At 40.6% G+C, this 17,503-nt stretch overlaps 1 pseudogene; it reads left to right on the forward strand.

Annotated features, from left to right (window-relative positions):
- Positions 1–3,577: 3,577 nt before the first annotated feature.
- LOC148698080 (uncharacterized) lies at positions 3,578–12,384 on the forward strand (annotated as a pseudogene).
- Positions 12,385–17,503: the final 5,119 nt, after the last annotated feature.

The following is a 17,503-nucleotide window of genomic DNA, read 5'->3' on the forward strand; positions in this document are numbered from 1 at the left end:
TGGGAATACAAATTATAAACTGTGGTTATGGTTGACCATTATAATTTGAAATGGTGGAAAGGCCACGAGAATTCCTCCCTTTATTTTTGGTGGACATGAATAAAATTATGAAAGGAGATTTCAGTTTGTTTAATACAAACGAATTTTCAGTTGTGTGAGACATGAAAATTTTATGATTGATGAAAAGAAGTGATGTGGAAAGTTTATAATTATAAATTTGATTGTTTTGGTTGCCGTAGTCATGAGTTATCATTGTTGGAGTTGATATTGCGAACAAAACTGATGACGAGCATATATTCTTGTGGCTACGTGACTAGTAAGGATTACTTTCGTTGACCGTTAGAGTCGTGATATATAAATTTCTCTCATTTGGTTGATGGAATGTGAAGAGTGCTCTGAAAATGTGAGTCCTTAATTTATACGATATGTGGCTGCACTTAGAAACAATTTAAAAGAGAAACAAATAAAAATAAAAAATAAAAAATAAAAAAAAATAGAGAAAGAAAAAGCAAGAGAAAAAGAAAGAAATATTTAAAAGGTTTTAAATTTACAATGGGTAATTTAGTTTAATTGTGGATATGAATGAAATCATAGAATGAGATTTGATTTCGTTTAATGTTGATGGTATGGCAGATTGGTTAAACTTTTTTCCATTACCCAGTGAGTGTGATTGGAAATTTTAATGATTTTGGTTGGAATTTTGGTATTTGATTTGCCAATTCTAATGGGTTGGTTTGAAATTTTCATATTTACTTAGCCATTAATGATCATGGCTTGAAATTCTGATATTTAAATTGCCGAATATAGTTATGACTGAAATTTATTATATTGTGGTTATTATGCTAGTATTTATCTAGCCGATGGTTGATGTGGTTTGATATTTTGGTATTTATTTGGCCAACAAGAATTATGGCTTGATGTTTGATATTATTTTTGCCAATGTGTATGTGTAGAAATTTTGAAATTTATTCTGCCAATGAATGTGGCTAGAAATCTGTGAATGTGGGTGGAAATCACGATGATTTATTCGTTGATTTCTGTATTTTGAGTTGGAAAAAAAAAACAAAAAAAAAACTCGTAGACTAAGGTTATAATTTTATTCATTATAAAAGGAATGGTGGGAGTAGTTCAATTCGCTTTTCGTTAATTGAGGGTAGAAATCTTTGTTTTTGCCAAAGATGATTATGGCTAGAAATTTTAAAATCTTATGGCCAATGATAATTATGGTTGAAATTTTTAATATTTATAAAATCATGATGATTTTACAAAAGGGAACGAAATCACAACCGAAGCTGAAGAAAATCACAAACCAAAGCTAAATTTGGTTTAATAATTAGTGATGGAAGAATGAAGGAAATAATTGAGACCTAGCTATTGTGTCACTCTGATAACGATTTCCTAATTGTGTGTGTGAAAAGTGTAACATCATTTTTTACGTTTGTTATTGTTTGGATTCGTTATTGTGTCATAACGGATGGCAGGGTTCATGTGAGAATATGAATAAAATGCTAGAATAAGATTTTGATTTCGTTTAAGATTAACGATTTGCAGATTAGTTTAAAATGCCTTATCCTTACACAGTGATGGAAATCTCGGGGATGAGATTTATTTAACCCGGGGTGGGGGGGGGTGAATGTAATACCTTGAAAAAATTTAAATATATGAATTAGATATTCATAATTATGTATGTGGAGAAAATCGACAATAAATCGATTTATGATTATGAAAAATTGAATTGAGAACGTTTAAAGTTTTATTTCCGGGAATTTTTATAATTTACATCGGTTTTCCTTGTCAATAAGTGAAATGATGAGTTAAATTGAAATATACGAGGATGTATCCTATCCTCGCATATTTTATCGTTTTCTTGGCATATTTGGATAGAGTTCGAACTCACGAGCGTGTGGGCAAAAACCGTTTGTGAAACAGAGTTATAACGAAGAAATTATTAATGTTTGAAGTTAGGGACATTTTTGTAATTTTGGCTATCAATTCTAGAAGGCTTTAGTTTTTCTAGAGCAGGGATGGCTGTGATGAGAAAAGGAGAGATAGAAGAGGGATCGGAGGGAAGAGGGGGAAAGCAAGGAAGAAAAGGAGAGAAAAGAAAAAGAGAAAAAAAAGGGGGGGGGGGTGGAAACGACATACCTATAACCGCATACCCATTTAACCATAACCATTTAATACCCGTTTACCCATTTACCCTTTTTAACCCGTTCATTTTTTTTAACCATTACCCCTTTTTTCACCTGTCTATATGTTTCTTAACAACTTTGAAAAAAAAAAAAAAAATTTCATAATTTTTTTTTTGACAATTAAACACCGTTATAGTTACATTCATCATACATTTCCGTATTTTAATTTTTTGAAGTCGTTATACCATTCCAATAATTGAAATAATAGTTTACAGATGATATTTTTAATTGTTACCAATGAAGGTAATATAATATTTGATAAGTATTCTTGGGTTATTTAACCCATAATGTAAAGTATTAACATAATATATATATATATATATATATATATATATATATATATATATATAATGAGGTACATTATATTATAATTAGCTATATAAACCATGCATTATAGTCAATAGCATTGATCTAAGTTTTTTCTGATAGAGAACATGGTTTGTGTTAATTTTACATATATAAAATAAATGGGTAAACGGTTACCCGTTTATAACCGCGGTTCATACACATAACCACCCGTTTAAATTTCATGGGTAAACGGTTATACCCATAACCATTTATTTATCTAAACGGTTACCTATAACCGTAACCGTGAAGTTTAAATGGGTGGGTAACCGCGGGTACCTTGCTGTCACTCCTGTCACTTGGCCCTGCATCATCATCCATGTCGACTGCACCTTCCCTAAGGGAAGCCTGAGGACACCTTATGCTTCCTAGATCGACACTTGAATTGCTAATCGCTGTAGCTTCCAGATCTTCACTAAACTCATTGTCGTCAACAGCACAACCGGTACTTCGATCATTTTCACTTGAATTGGAAGTATTGAGATACCCTACATGCCTAGGGGCACCAGATGATGCAAAGGCCCGAGAACTCTTGGTTTTACAGGCTGGACTAGTAGAGGCGGCTTCTTTATCAAATATTACAATGAAGAGACACTGTTAGCATGCAATTGTGAAGGGGTTGGGGAATAAGCAAGGAAGACAATGTCAAAAGATCCATTCCTCATCCTCGACTTAGCCGAAACACTCTTACTGTTTGGTTCCCTGGGAATACCGAAAATGACAAATTTCTTACTGTTGGGAGGATCGTCTTTCACCACCTTAGGCCTGAAGTGCTTCACCTTGCCACCTAAGTCACAAAATACAAGATTCCTGAAACACGGGCCAAGTAGATAAAGAAAAACAAATGGTGTTTTGATAATAAACATACATGAAGCTACCCTCACCTTCTGCTTGCTAAACTTTCCCTTGCCATCGCAAGATGCCTTGCTTTTCTTGATGCTTCAGGAAGAATCACCAAGAACGTTATTGTCCTCAGCCACAGAAGGACATCGTCGTTTCAAGCCAAAAGCGACATACGTATTATCCAATATTAGCCTCGGATGGCTGAAGATATGAACATGCAATCTCTGCTGCTTGTCTCCATGGAACTTGGCGATAGCCTTAAAGCACCTCGTCTAGTACGTCATATAGGCCTTGGAGATGCAACCGACTCGGGTTTTGTTGGCAATATAGTGGGAAGGCTGAAGGTTCTCAGATAGCAAATAAATAGAGCTCTAAAATAATCGACTGATGGAGATACTGTCTTCGGCTGGGAAAGACCATAGTATCCCTTGGTCAAAATAAAATTGTTGCCTCACTCGAATAGAAGCATAAACTACATTCATTTCCTCACCGTTCTCTCCAAGAAACAAAATCGACGAAGCCAACAAAGCCAATGATTTCTGATAGGAGCATATTTATGCGCCTTAGTTTGCTTGTTTTCTTGCATTTATGTTGCTAGTACTTAGTAATTTTAGTACTTTAAGCTATTTTCGTGTGTTTGTAGGTCCAAAGGGCTAAAGGAGCAAGAAAGTGCATTTTGGTGCATTTTGGAGTAGTTTGGGGCATTAAAATGGATTGCATATGCTTAAAGCCAAGTAGATGGACGAAATTGAAGACCAAAGGAGGCTAGGAATGAATAAAGAGATGAAGAAATGAAAATGAAGAACAAAGAGTTCACATTCATCACCAACACAACCATGTAGCCACACATTCTTTCTCCACACCTTGCCGTGCATAACCCACCACTTTCCAACCTAATCCACATGCATTCATCATCATAACCTAGCTGTCATTCCACATGCACATTCACCCCTAATTCCAGCCATCCCAATTCATCATTGCAACCACACTCTTCCATATTCCCTCTTTAATCCACATGCATTCATCATCATTCACCCTAGATTTAATTCACATGCTTTCACATTCATTTCCAGCACCAAACATCCCAAGTCGTGCATAACCCTCCAGCTTTCCCCCTTTATAAAACAGCCAGCCACACTTCCACATGCATACCCTCTTTAATCATTCCCTCCTAGCTGTCATATTCCCTCTTTTAATCATTCATCCACCTATAAATAAGCATCCCCATTCCCCACAGAAATTCATCCATTCACACCAAGAAACACAACCCTTGAGCCGTGCAAAGGCATCCATTCCAGCACCAATCCCAGCCTTTGCCGTGCCTTCCTCCACCATTCCAACACTTCACACCATCACACATCCATTCCTCCATACAACTACCACCCCAAAACCTTTCCAAAGACCTTGTGCCGCAACAAAGAGGAAGAGAAGAGGGCCTAAACGTTCATACAATTCAAGTTTGAGTTGTTGGAATGTTTAGGTGTTTCTTTTCCTTTGATTTCAATGTTTAATTTCAATTCTCTTTGTTTTGTACGTATGAGGAACTAAAACCCCCCTTGGCTAGGGGGGGATTCGAAATACATGTTTATGCTTGCAATATGATTTGATTACTTCTAATTACGTTTCATAAGTTATGAATTCAATTTGTTTAACTGTTTGATTGATAACTTATTTATGTATGTTTATTGAGAGTGCACGCTTAATTTTCATGCATGAATATGACGCTAGAATATAAGTGAGTTTCACCTAATAGTTATGAACTTATATTCACAAGTAGTAAAGGTTGATGATCTCAATCGCGTTAAGTAAATTCTTGGCATAAGTTTCATGCAATTCATAGTAACGAGTGCTTCGTCAATGCTTATGGTTTTCAAAGAATTTAATGATTCTTGCTTGTATCTCTATTATGCAATTCATGTAGGGGACTTTTGGGGAATGTTTTGGGTTGTCGTATGCAATCATCCAATTCAATAACGTTAGGAAAATCTGAGGGTTAATTAGTGCAATTCACGGTTAATCCGGGGCGTTGAGAATTCATGGTTTATTGACAAGCAATTGGAAATCGTTTTATATGCAAGTATAACATGTATGGAGATGAACCCCTTAGCTAGCTTCCCATCCATTCAATTCCATCAAATTCATATTTACATTCTGCTTTAAATTGCAATCTGTGCATGTAGTTTAATTTCGTCCAAAACTCAATCCCCCTTTACTTTATTGTTCAATTTAGTTAGAAATCAATTTAGTTTGTGTTTTTAAAGTATTTTGAGTCTTTTGGTTTGTCTTAGTGTTTTAAAGTTTAGTTTTGCATTCTTTGAGTCTAGTTTAGTGTTTTAACTTTATTTTACGTTTTTGAGTCAGTTTCCAAGTGATTTTGCAATCCCTCCTAATCCCCGGTTAAGAACGATCCCTACTTATACATATACTACAATTGTCAAAAAAAGGGTTTAATTTGTGTGCGTATAAATTTCTTAGTAAAGGAAGGGAAATCCATGTTCTTCAACAAAGGAATTTGGGTCATGCTACCACCTCCCCTACAAACGACATCAGTATAAAATATCACCAGCTTAAAACCTTTAGGGAATGCGGTGTAAGGGCAAAAAAATGAAACTGCTCATGCCGTCAAGAAGCTCTAAGAAGTCTCGCCTTTTCCCAGGAACCTTCCTGAACCAATGGCATGCTAAAGGAAGATATGTAGGAAGCCAACACACAAGAAACTCTTGATCAAGGCACCGCTGGCTACTTACTCCTCGAGAACATCAATCTCGTCTAACTCGCAGTACTAGAGACCAAGGAATAATGGAGCCAATGGAACTGCATGGCCCGTGCTATCGCAAAGGCCAAAGGAATCACTTGGTGGTGGAAGGTGTTTTTACTGTCGCAAATGAGCCACAAGCACAACATGGTCTCAAACCTACAATTTGGCTCCTGACTCTTTTGCTAAAAGTTCTTTATCCATTCATTAAACCGGAGAGCTTTGCTCTGCGATATGGGAGCACTTTTCTTCAAGATATTATACACTTAGGGGTGAACGTGGGAGGGATATCATTGAGGAAGGGGTCCACGTTCTTTACAATAAGAAGATGCAAGATGTTGGCTACGTCCTCCAACGTAGGGGTGAACTTTCCCCAAGCACAACTCAAGGTATAAGTTTTTGTGCTCCACCTTGTAACCATATGCCCACGGAAATCAGACTCTACATGGATGACTTGCTTCTTAGTCAAGAACATGGCGTCCAAGACTTTTGCCATCTTCTGGATGGCTCATTGGTTAGCAAATCCTAATTTGGTATCAACCCAATTAACCCAACCAGTGGCTTCACCATAGGAAAAGTCAAAATGGATTGGAATTGTAGAGAACCATCCGCTATCTATGCAGCACCTAGAAACGCAATTAGGATCTATGAGATGAACCACGTCCAAGGAAGGCTTTTCTCCCTTGAAAGCTTTGTTCTAGAAGTCGAGATGAGGTGGTGGTCTACCTTGATGGAGTCAATCAGCAGTCGAAAAAGAGTCATCTACCATGCATAAGTATTTGGAGAAACCGAAGCCATAAAATTCCTACAAGAAACGACAAGGGTCGCAATACAACATATCATGCAAGGCAAGATATACAAGCATACAATGTGAAACACAGCAAGAAATCTACCCCAGGAAAGCAAGCAAGTGCACCCTGAGAAAACAAGCAAGCGCGCCTGGGGAAAGCAAATGGGTACGTGCATAAACTTCAAAGCCTTTCATGCAAAAGTTTAAGACTTTGCCATGAGACTATTTATCTTTACAGACTATCACGCAAAACACATGCATCTTTCCCTACACATGCCATGCTATCAAAACCCTAAAAGATCTAGCCCGGGAAAACATGTTATACGTGTATCCAAGAAAAATAGGTTATATGTAGTCAAGCTAATCATGCCAAGTGGATCAATGCAATTGATGAATCGATCTTGCTCAAACACGCATCAACATGCAAAAAAGTTAGGCTAAATGACAATCACACAGTGCACATGAAAACAAGAAGAAATCTTCAAAGGGCAAGTGTGGATGTAAATTTCTGTTTTCATCTTCTTGGAGGAAAATGCACCTGCAAAACAATTAACACCTTAGGCCAAGGCCAAGGCCAAGAACCTCACTCGCCCACGATGAATGGGGGGGGCTTTGGCTGAAGAACCTCCGATGCCAAAGTTAGATTTTGAGGGAGAAAGTGTCTGGAGAAATTTGGAGAATTTTAGAAGAGAATTGGACTTCGGTTTTTTGGAGAAATGATGGCTATTTATTGGGGTGTGGCTAGCCCTCTTTGGAGAAAAGAGGTCCGGCCACTTATGGTGGTTTTTGACCTTAATTGCAAGATATTATGTCAAAAGAATATCTTGCAATCAATTAGGAAATTAATTAAAAAATTAATCAAGTAATTAAGAAATTAATCAATTAATTTTGGTAATCAATCCTAATTTGAAAGAATAATTTGGGGTTACCTTGTGGGGAGGATTTGATGAGGATTGATAAAATATGTTTTGAATAAATACCTATTTTGATCACATTTGACCTTGATTGAGCCGTTATTGTCCACTACATATGCATGGAATCTTGGTGTGCCTTAAGGTTAATTTTGTCTTTTTCACCCAAAAATTTACATGTCGCCTCCATATTTTTCGTGATTATTTTCTGCACAAATGCCCCCATACCTATTGGGTTGCTCATAAGAAAAGGCAGTGATGCGGGAATTATACGCACACAAATTAAACCCTCTTTTTGACAATTGTAGTATAAGTATAAGTAGGGATCGTTCTGGACCGGGGATTAGGAGGGATTGTTAATCACTTGGATTTGACTCAAAAACGTAAAAACACAATATAAAACACTATACTAGACTCAAAGAATGCAAAACTAAACTTTAAATCACTAAGACAAACCAAAGACTCAAAATGCTTTAAAACATAAACTAAACAGATTCTAAGCACTAAAGAACAAGAAAGTAAAGGGGGGTTTTGATTTGACGAAAATTGAAATAACGAAACAAGTTAATAAACTAGACAGAATGTAAATATGAATTTGTGATAGAATTGAATGGATGGATGCTAGCCAAGGGGTTCATCTCCACACATGTTACACTTGCATAATAAAATGATTTCCAATTGCTTTTCAATAAACCATGAATTCTCAACACCCCAAGTTAACCATGATGCACTAATTAACCTTCAAATCTTCCTAACGTTATTGAATTGGATGATTGCATACGACAACCCAAAACATTCCCCACAAGTCCCCTACATGATTGCATAATAGAGATACAAGCAAGAATCATTACGCTCTATGAAAATTATAAGTGCTGACGAGGCATTCGTTACTATGATTGCATGAAACTTATGCCAAGAATTTATTTAGCGCGATTGTTTATAAGCAACCTCCACTACTTGTGAATATAAGTTCATAACTATTAGGTGAAACTCACTTATATTCTAGCGTCATATTCATGCATGAAAATTAAGCGTGCACTCTCAATAAACATACATAAATAAGTTATCAATCAAACAGTTAAACAAATTGAATTCACAACTTATGAAACGTAATTAGAAGTAATCAACTCATAATGCAAGCATAAACATATATTTCGAATCCCCCCCTAGCCAAGGGGGGTTTAGTTCCTCATACGTACAAAACAAAGAGAATTGAAATTAAACATGGAATTCAAAGGAAAAGAAACACCTAAACATTCCAACAACTCAAACTTGAATTGTATGAACGTTTAGGCCCGCTTCTCTTCCTCTTTGTCGTAGCACAAGGTCTAAGGTGAGTTTTGGGGATTATGGATGATGTAGAATGATAGGTTTTGTGGAATGGTGAAGGAAGTGATGGTGTTTGGATTAGTAGGGAATGGTGCCTCAAGGCACGGCACCAAGGGCAGTTTTTGGTGAATTTCTGAATATGGAAGAATGAATGAGTTTTGTGGCTGCAATGGATGCTTATTTATAGGTGGATGAATAATGAAAAGAAGGAATATGACAGCTAGGAGAGAATGTGGCTGCCATCATGAAGAGTGAATGGATGTGCTGGAATTGAGTGGATGTGTTGTTGCCAGGATGGGGGAAAATATGGAAAATGGAAGTGTGATGCACGGCAAAGCTGGAAGTGTTTGTGTTTGGGGAGAGAATGGGAATGCATGTGCACGGTAAGGTTGGAGAATGAATGTGTGATGGTATGATTGAATGATTAAAGGGGCATGTGGGTTGGAAATGCATGTGGAGTGGCTGCAATAATGAAATGGAATGCTGGAAAGTGGATATGAAATGCACGGCAAGGTGAGGATTTTCTGGAATGATGGCAGGTTGTGTATGTGAGTGATTAGGGTGAATGTGCATGTGCTTTGACAGCTAGGTTGAATTAATTAAAGGGAGTGCATGTGAATGCAATGGATTAAAGAGTGGATATGTGTGGAATGGCTGGAATGTTTGGTGATTTGCACGGCAAAGGGGGGGATGAATGATTGAATGTGCATGGCTGGAATGAATGTGAATGCATGTGCACGGCAAGGATGGAAGAATGATTATGGGTGCATGTGTTGAATGATTGTGTTGGTGATGAATGTGGAGTGGCTGGAATGATGAAAGAATAAAGGGTGCATGTGATTAAAGGGTGGGAGTGCATGTGAATGTGCACGGCACAAAGGGATTATTTTTGTGGCTGAGATGGTTTGATGAATGAGTGGATGGGGAATGGGAGTGTGGTTGGCACGACACAAAAGGAAGTGGTTTTGGTGAATGGCTGATTAGAATCTAGGGTGAATGGTGTGTACAGTTTTTGGGAGAGAAAGTGTGTTGGATGCATGGCAAGGTGTTAGAATGGGCTAGGCCCTTTGTTTTATGTCCTAGAGTGCATACAAGGCCTTCAATTTCGTCCAACACTTTGGCTCCAAGCATAAGCTATCCATCCTTAGCCCAAAAGTGCTCCAAAAGGCTCCAAAATGCATCTTTTTGCTTCCTTAGCCATATGAACCTAAAAACACACGAAAATGGCTTAAACAACTAAAACAACTAGGAATTAACAATATAAATGCACGAAAACAAGCTAAGTAAGTCGCCTAAATATGCTCCTATCAGGCAGTAGGTGTAAAGATGTTCTCTTCAGGAAACATAGGATTGCTTCCTATCTTGACGTAGATTCCCTCTTTAATTTGAAATTAGATCCTTCTATGAAAGGGAAATAAATCACTTCCAAAGTCTATTTAAGTCTACATTAAGTAGATCATTAAATCAACTTCAGAGAGCAATTTATTCTACCTTACAAGAGAGAGAAACCTAGAGGATATTTGTTCCCCCTCCCCAAGCAATCTTCTACACTTGCCCATGCAAAAGACCGTTTTTCGTTGCTTTCTTTGTCTTCCCCGCGCCGCACCGACGTAAGAAAAAATTAATTTTCCTTGTCTTCTTCTTGGATAGTGTTGTCGCGGGGCAGCTGTCAAGATGGTGCGGCACGTCGGTTGGCAAAGACGAGGAGTCAGCTTGGCATGGGCTGATGGGGTGTTGTGGCTGGGGCCACTGCTTGGGCCGCTTGGCTTGGCTAAAGCCAAGAGTAGCTGTGTGGCTGGGGCCGCGAATTAAGGCGTTGGGACGTAGTGCTAGGCAAGCCACATGGCTCATGTCCTTTATGTTATTGAACTTAATAAGGGCCAGGCCGACAATTGAGAAAAATGAAGAAGTCGCGGGTTTCATGAGTTGCTGGAATGATGGGCATACATGCCTCTTGCCTGTTGGTTAGAGAGAAAAAATAAGGGAAAAGCCAGCATGGGTTGAGCTCCCTTACTGAGTACCGTGAATGGTGTTGGCTGTTTAGTCTTCTTCTCTGTGAGAAATGTGGATTGCTCCTGAGAGAGGAGATGTAGAGGATCAAGGCGGATGCATTAGCTTGTCCGATCGTTGTCATGGAGCCTACTATAAATGAAGGTAGAAAAAAGAGATCTTCCACACCTGCTGAAGAGATGCCGGTTGAGATTTCACCGTTATTCGTAAGGGTCTGCCTGCTGCCGAGAGGCCTGTGATTGACTTGACTTCTTCTAATGCGAAGAAAAATGAGGCTGCTAGATCTGAGCCTGTGATGCCTGCCATGCCAAGAATGGCTAGTATGATTGTTTATAGGATTGCTCATCGTAGAGGTTTTGTCAAGCCCCCAGTGCTGAAGTCTGTACTAAGACGTCTGTTGGGAGCTAAATCCGATTCACTTTTGGAAATGCCTGCTACTATAAAAAGCGATAATGTGGACTTTGCTGCTAAAGTGGCGCCAAGGCTTATTCTTCTTGTTGCTAAGACTGGTTCACCTGCTGAGAAAGAGGAGACTACTCGCATGGGCAGTTTGTGAGAAATCCACCAAGCCTATTTTTGGAGAGTCTATTGAGATCTAAGCGCTTTTTAAGCCTGATCTGCTTGAAGATATAGACGCGTGTGCCAAACTTGTTGACGGCGTCAGAGGGGTTATTTGCCCAAGTTCCTTTGCGAAGCATATGACCCAATATAGAATGACTGCTTTACTTGTTATGATGCAGATAACGGCAATTATGGCAGCCAAGTCTATGCTCCTTGACCAAGAGGATACCAAGGCTGCCAAGGAAATGGAAAAAACTATGGTAGTTGAAGCTTATTCTTATGCCAAGAAGATCAAAAAGTTGGAATCTAAGCTTGTCACTTTGAAAGGGTCAAATATCCATATCTATGCAGCTTGAAACCACTTGCCAGGAGGTCGTTGATTTGAAGACTAGGCTTGACGGGATCCAAGTTAAGTATGAAAGTACAGAGAGTGAGATTGGCTATTACATACCTCAGATTCAAGATCTTGGGTGTGTCATTTCTAAGCTTCGTTTTGCTACTTACATAAAGGATGAAAATTTGATTGCTGCTTATAATCAAGTGATCCATTTCAAGAAGGTCGTTAATAGGCTTGAACCCCAAGTGTTGGAACTCCAAGGTGCACTGAAGATCAACGAAAGTCTGAAGAAGGAAGTGGATGAGCTGTAGCACTTCCATGTTGGTCTGCTCGAGGAGAATGAGCAACTGAAAGGTGAGAAGGCTAGGCTCGAGGCTTCGCCTATTCAGAGTTAGGCTGATTTCTACAAGCTGGGTTATGCAGATCATCTTCTTTAGTAGGCCGTCTAACTTTGAGTTTGTTGGGAAAGACTTCGAGACCTTCTTTATTTCTCCAGAAGACTTGCTAGCCTTTAGGATTTTCTTTGTTTTCCTTGTTGCTTTTTACTTTGCTTGAACTCCTTCGGCCTTTGCTATTTGTTTATCAATTTTGCTAAAAATTTTAATAAACTTGCTTACTTCGGTTTACTTCATCTTCGTTTCTTTTGTTTACACCCAACCTTTGGCCTTTAAACCAGCGGTAGCCGTGCTACTTTTCTATAAGCAAACAGGTTTGCGTAGCCTATACAGCCGTATGTGTTGGTGTAGAATTATTGCAAAGTTGTTAGCCATAGGGTCGGCAGCCAAATGCCTTACTTACAGAATCAAACGAGTCTGCGTGACCACTTGGCTGTTAAACTTGGCTTTCTTCAATCCTTTGACCTGTGTGGCCTGCATCACAACATACTAAAGTTTTTTGGGTTATGAAATTTGCTAACCTTTCGTATTAAAAGTATGCGGTTGTATGGAATTTTGTAAGCAAAGGTCCGAGAGAACTTCTTGCCTTTTATATAACCAATTCTGTGGGTTACGTAGCAAGTATCACAACACTTTAGGAATTAGTGTAGATTTAAACAATCATTCCGCGCTCGGTAAAGGTGAAGATTATCAACTGCATAGCATGTTGGCAGTGGATAAAGCTTCGTATATGCATCTTAACTTATTTAACCTTTCACAAAAATGTACGGTTGTATAAGTTTAGCGCGACTTACTGCTCGAAAGGCAAGCCGTAGGCAATCTTCTAGAAACCATAGGCTACATTAGTGCACTCGGTAGCAGCTTTAGGGTTCTAGGGCAGCCATGCATAGGGTGTATTGCGTAATGTGCCTCCTCCGTCTCTGAGGCCTGATTCCTTACGGATTAAGCCAAAATACCCAAAATCCTTCAATTAGCTAAGCCTTGAAAAAGACCATTGTGACTACTTCCAGGAATCCCGGCACAAGCCATTGTGCACCTAGTTACACTAAAGCAGCTCGACTTATCCACCTGCATTGGATAGCAAACCCATGTGGGTGTCGGGGAATTGGTTTACCCTCTCGCATTGGAAAGCATGGTTGATCCCCAAGGGGGTGCAATTCCTGCAATAAGTTCCTAAAAAGAGCGCGGTTTTCTTTTGAAGTGCAGGAGTGATCAGTTGTCGTAAGTATGCAGCCCAGCCAAGTTGTAGATTACTTCTGAATTCCTCATTGAAAAACGAGTGAAATGTACGAAAACTTAGTTGTAAGGTAGGAACTGCATAACAACTGGATAGTTCTCGAGTTGCGAATTGGTGCCTGTCAAGCTGCTTGAATCTTCGGGCTTTAACATAGCCGGAAGTCACGCATGGTACTTCTGCATATTATAGGTGTTCCACTGCTTTTCGATCTCTTTATCGTTCATGGTGGTGAGGGTGTGACTACCATTGCCGCCTACTCTGCTGATCTTGTACAAACCTTCCCAGATGAGATCCATTTTTTTTTAGAGCCTTCTCTACGGGCAGTGATGAAGGTTTTTCTTAAGACTAGATCTTCAGGCTGGAACTGCCAGATCTTAGCCCTCTTGTTATAGCTGGAGATGAGTTTTTGCTGGTAGGTTACGATGCGGGTAATGGTCTGCTCGCGCTTCTTCTCTACCAGATCTAGGTTTGTGGCTATCTTCTTACCGTTCTGCTCGATACGTGGTAGTACAGTGTTGATGCTTGGTACGATGACATTGGGAGGAATGATTGCTTCTTAACCAAATGGCAAAGGGAAATGAGTCTCACTCGTGGCTTGTCGTTTGGTGATGCGATACGCCCATAGACATCAGGGGAGTTTGTCTGGCCATTTTCCCTTTTTGTCGAAGAGGGACTTCTTGAGGCAGTCGACAATCGTCTTGTTGGATGCTTTGGCCTGCCCATTTCCTCGAGGATATCTCGGCGTGGACATGTGTTACTTGATGCTATATTTTTGGAAGAATTTTGCCAAATCTTTGTCCACGAATTATGGGCCGTTGTCAGTGGTAATGGATTGAAGGGTACCAAATCGACTAATGATGTTCTTCCATATGAAGCGTTTTATATCCGTCTGAGTTGTGGTTGTCATGGGCTCTGTTTCTGCCTATTTGGTGAAGTAATCGGTTGCCACAATCATCATGGCTCTGCCCCTCAGTAGCAGACGACATTGGTCTTTCCAAGTCGATTGCCCCCTGCATAAACGACCAATGACTCGTCTGCGGGTGTGGTTCGCTGGTAGGGAATGCTGGTACTGGTTTGTAGCGTTCGCAGTGGTTGCACTTTTGTACTAATTCCTTAGCATCTTGGTGCATCGTAGGTTAATAGTAACCTGTGTTAAGAGTCTTCTGTGCTAAGGATTGGTCTCTAGAGTGATTTGCACAAACGCTTTGGTAGATCTAGCTTAGAACATTTAGGTCGTCGGGAGGTGTTAGGTAACAAAGATGTGGTCCAGTGTAGGATCTTCGGACGAGAATGCCATTCCATATGTAGTAACGAGACACCTTTATTTGGAGTTTTCTAGACTCCAATCTTTCCATGAGGAGGGTGCCTTTGACCAATTAGTCTATAATGGAGCTTTGCCAATTTAGAGTTGCACTAACCTATGACACATCGGCTGCTGGCTCCACCTCCATACTTGGCTTGTCTAGATACTTTACAGGGATAGAGCATTTGAGTTGGTGGTCGAGGGTAGAGCCGAGTCCCATTGGCACGTCTGCGTGGGCGTTGTCTGCCTACAGAATTTGAGTAAGGGAATAAGTTTGAAATGCCTCAAGTTGCTTTTGTATTTTGCGCCATCCTTGGGTGTTTTGTCGTGTACTCCTTAGTAGTCTGGCTGGTGATTAGCTAGGAAGTCAAATGAATTGCGATCTTTTTCACCGCCAAGTCTTTTGCCATTCGAAGGCCAGCTAGTAGGGCCTCATACTTCGCTTTATTATTGGATGCTTTGAAGCCTAGAGTGATCACCTGCTCGAGCATTAAATCGTCTGGGGTGATAAGGACCGTGCTTACTCCTGAGCCCTTGTAGTTAGATATGTTGTCGACATGCAAATGCTAGAAGTCTCCATCGGGTGAAGCATGCACGGCTAAGGCGTGCTCAATTGCCTTCGAGGCGTCGTTGGGTTGCTATATTACATCACCTTGGCTAGGAGTGAAGGTGCGATATGGAGCTGTCAAGTTGGGGCCATGTTACACATAGCAGGAGATGTTCAACAACCGGTATTGGGCCACTCTAGAGTTGAATTATGGAGCAAGGGTCGACTGGGACCATGTAACACACAACAGAAGGTGGTGCTCAACTGCCTGTACATGTTGCTTTTATGTAGAATCTTTTGGGGCAACAAGGAAAAAAATTGCTTCCAAGTGCGTCCTTCTAGTGTTCGTTTGCCTTTGGTGCGACTTTTGGGTTGACTTGTTACGTTCGTCAGAAAACTTTTTATCCGCTAGTGTCTATGCCTTTATCGTCGTGCATCTAGTTTGAACTTACATAGAGGCTCTACCTCCTCGATCTCGTCCATGAAATGTGACCTGCTTATGTTGGTTATGTCATGTCGTAATGCCTCGTCAGTGACCTTGTTACGTTGGAAATCACGCAATCGCTACGTCATGAGCATGTCTGCTTCTTCTTGAATTTACCTTTGTTGAGGGAAGCGAAGCTCTCAACTGCCCTCGTTTGTGACCTGCTGGTCTAGCCAGCTGTTCCACATGTTCGGTTCGTCTATGCCGTGGCTGCGGTGCATGTGGTATATTCTTCACATGCGAACGAATTTCTCACAAGGTGCCAGTTGAACTTGAGCCATATTGAATGATTGCTTCTCTTCGTCCGTCGTGCTGCCTACTCTGATGTGAGGTGGAAGATGCTCCTTGCAGGCCTAGCCGCGAATGAACATTTCGCCTAGAAGGTTGCTCATGTTGATTATCAAAGTGTGGCCCTAACAGTGAATGTCTGCTCGTTCGTGGACCTAGCCAAGAGTGTATGCTCCTCCACTCGCTAAGACAAAAGTATACGCTATCTTGGGGGCCTAGTCGGGAATGTACATTGCTCGAACGCTCAATTCGTGGTTGGTCAAGGGGCTGCTTGCCAGGATGCTATTGGAGAAGTTCGTTGTCTGCTCTTGTCCTACTTCGGGACACTTTGTCTAGGGCACGTTGCATTTCGGTACGTTGTAATGGCTAATTCACCAAGGTTGTCTGTTGTGCGAGGGCGCTTATCAACTCTATGACTTGTCGAGACAAGTGTTGTTCTCTATTTGGGTTGGAAGAGCTTGGAGGATATGCATCTCCTTGAGTAGTGGAAGTGTAGTAGATCCGGGCGAAAGATTTGAGTTGGGATACATCAAAGTTGTAGAGAAATAGGGTGAAAATACCCTTGGTTTAATCGTCGGTCCATAAATATGAAGTTAGGATGGTTAAACCGGTCTTGGATTGCTTTGAGTGCCATGAGAATAGGCTGGATCTAGAATTAGGCTATGGGAGCAATTCAGATCGTTGGAGAGGGTCAAGCCGCTAGCGTAGGCTACGCTAAGTGTGTGGGCTGCCCCGTGCGGTGCGCATGGGCGTTGGGCCTGGGCTCAGGTCGGGAGCATGCTGGGCTTGCGGTGGGTTATGGCTCGGGTCAGCTCGCCTTGGGCTTAGGCCCGTGTGGGCTGGAGTGACGCGGCTTGGATTTGGAGTACACTGGGCTTGAGCTGGCCTTGGGCTCGCGAGGTTTAGGCTGCTTCAATTGCTGCAGTTGCTTGGGCCTGTTGAATCTGGGGTGGTTGCCTTGTGGCACGGGCTTGGGCTTGCTGCTATGAGCTAGCCTACTCACCATGGGTAGTGGGCTCGCCGAGGGTCGCTGCTGCTCCACTAGCTGTCATGTTAAGCCTCGTGGATCGTGGTGGTAGGGCTACGTCACGATCTCCATCACTTAGTCCAAATCCTTGAACGTAGAAAGTTTCGTTCATCGTGGTTTTCGAATTTCTAGTCATTGTACTTTTCTTT

This window comes from Pyrus communis, chromosome 3 (genome assembly GCF_041283825.1).
Source record: "Pyrus communis isolate YQ-2024b chromosome 3, ASM4128382v1, whole genome shotgun sequence".
Taxonomy (NCBI): Eukaryota; Viridiplantae; Streptophyta; class Magnoliopsida; order Rosales; family Rosaceae; genus Pyrus; species Pyrus communis.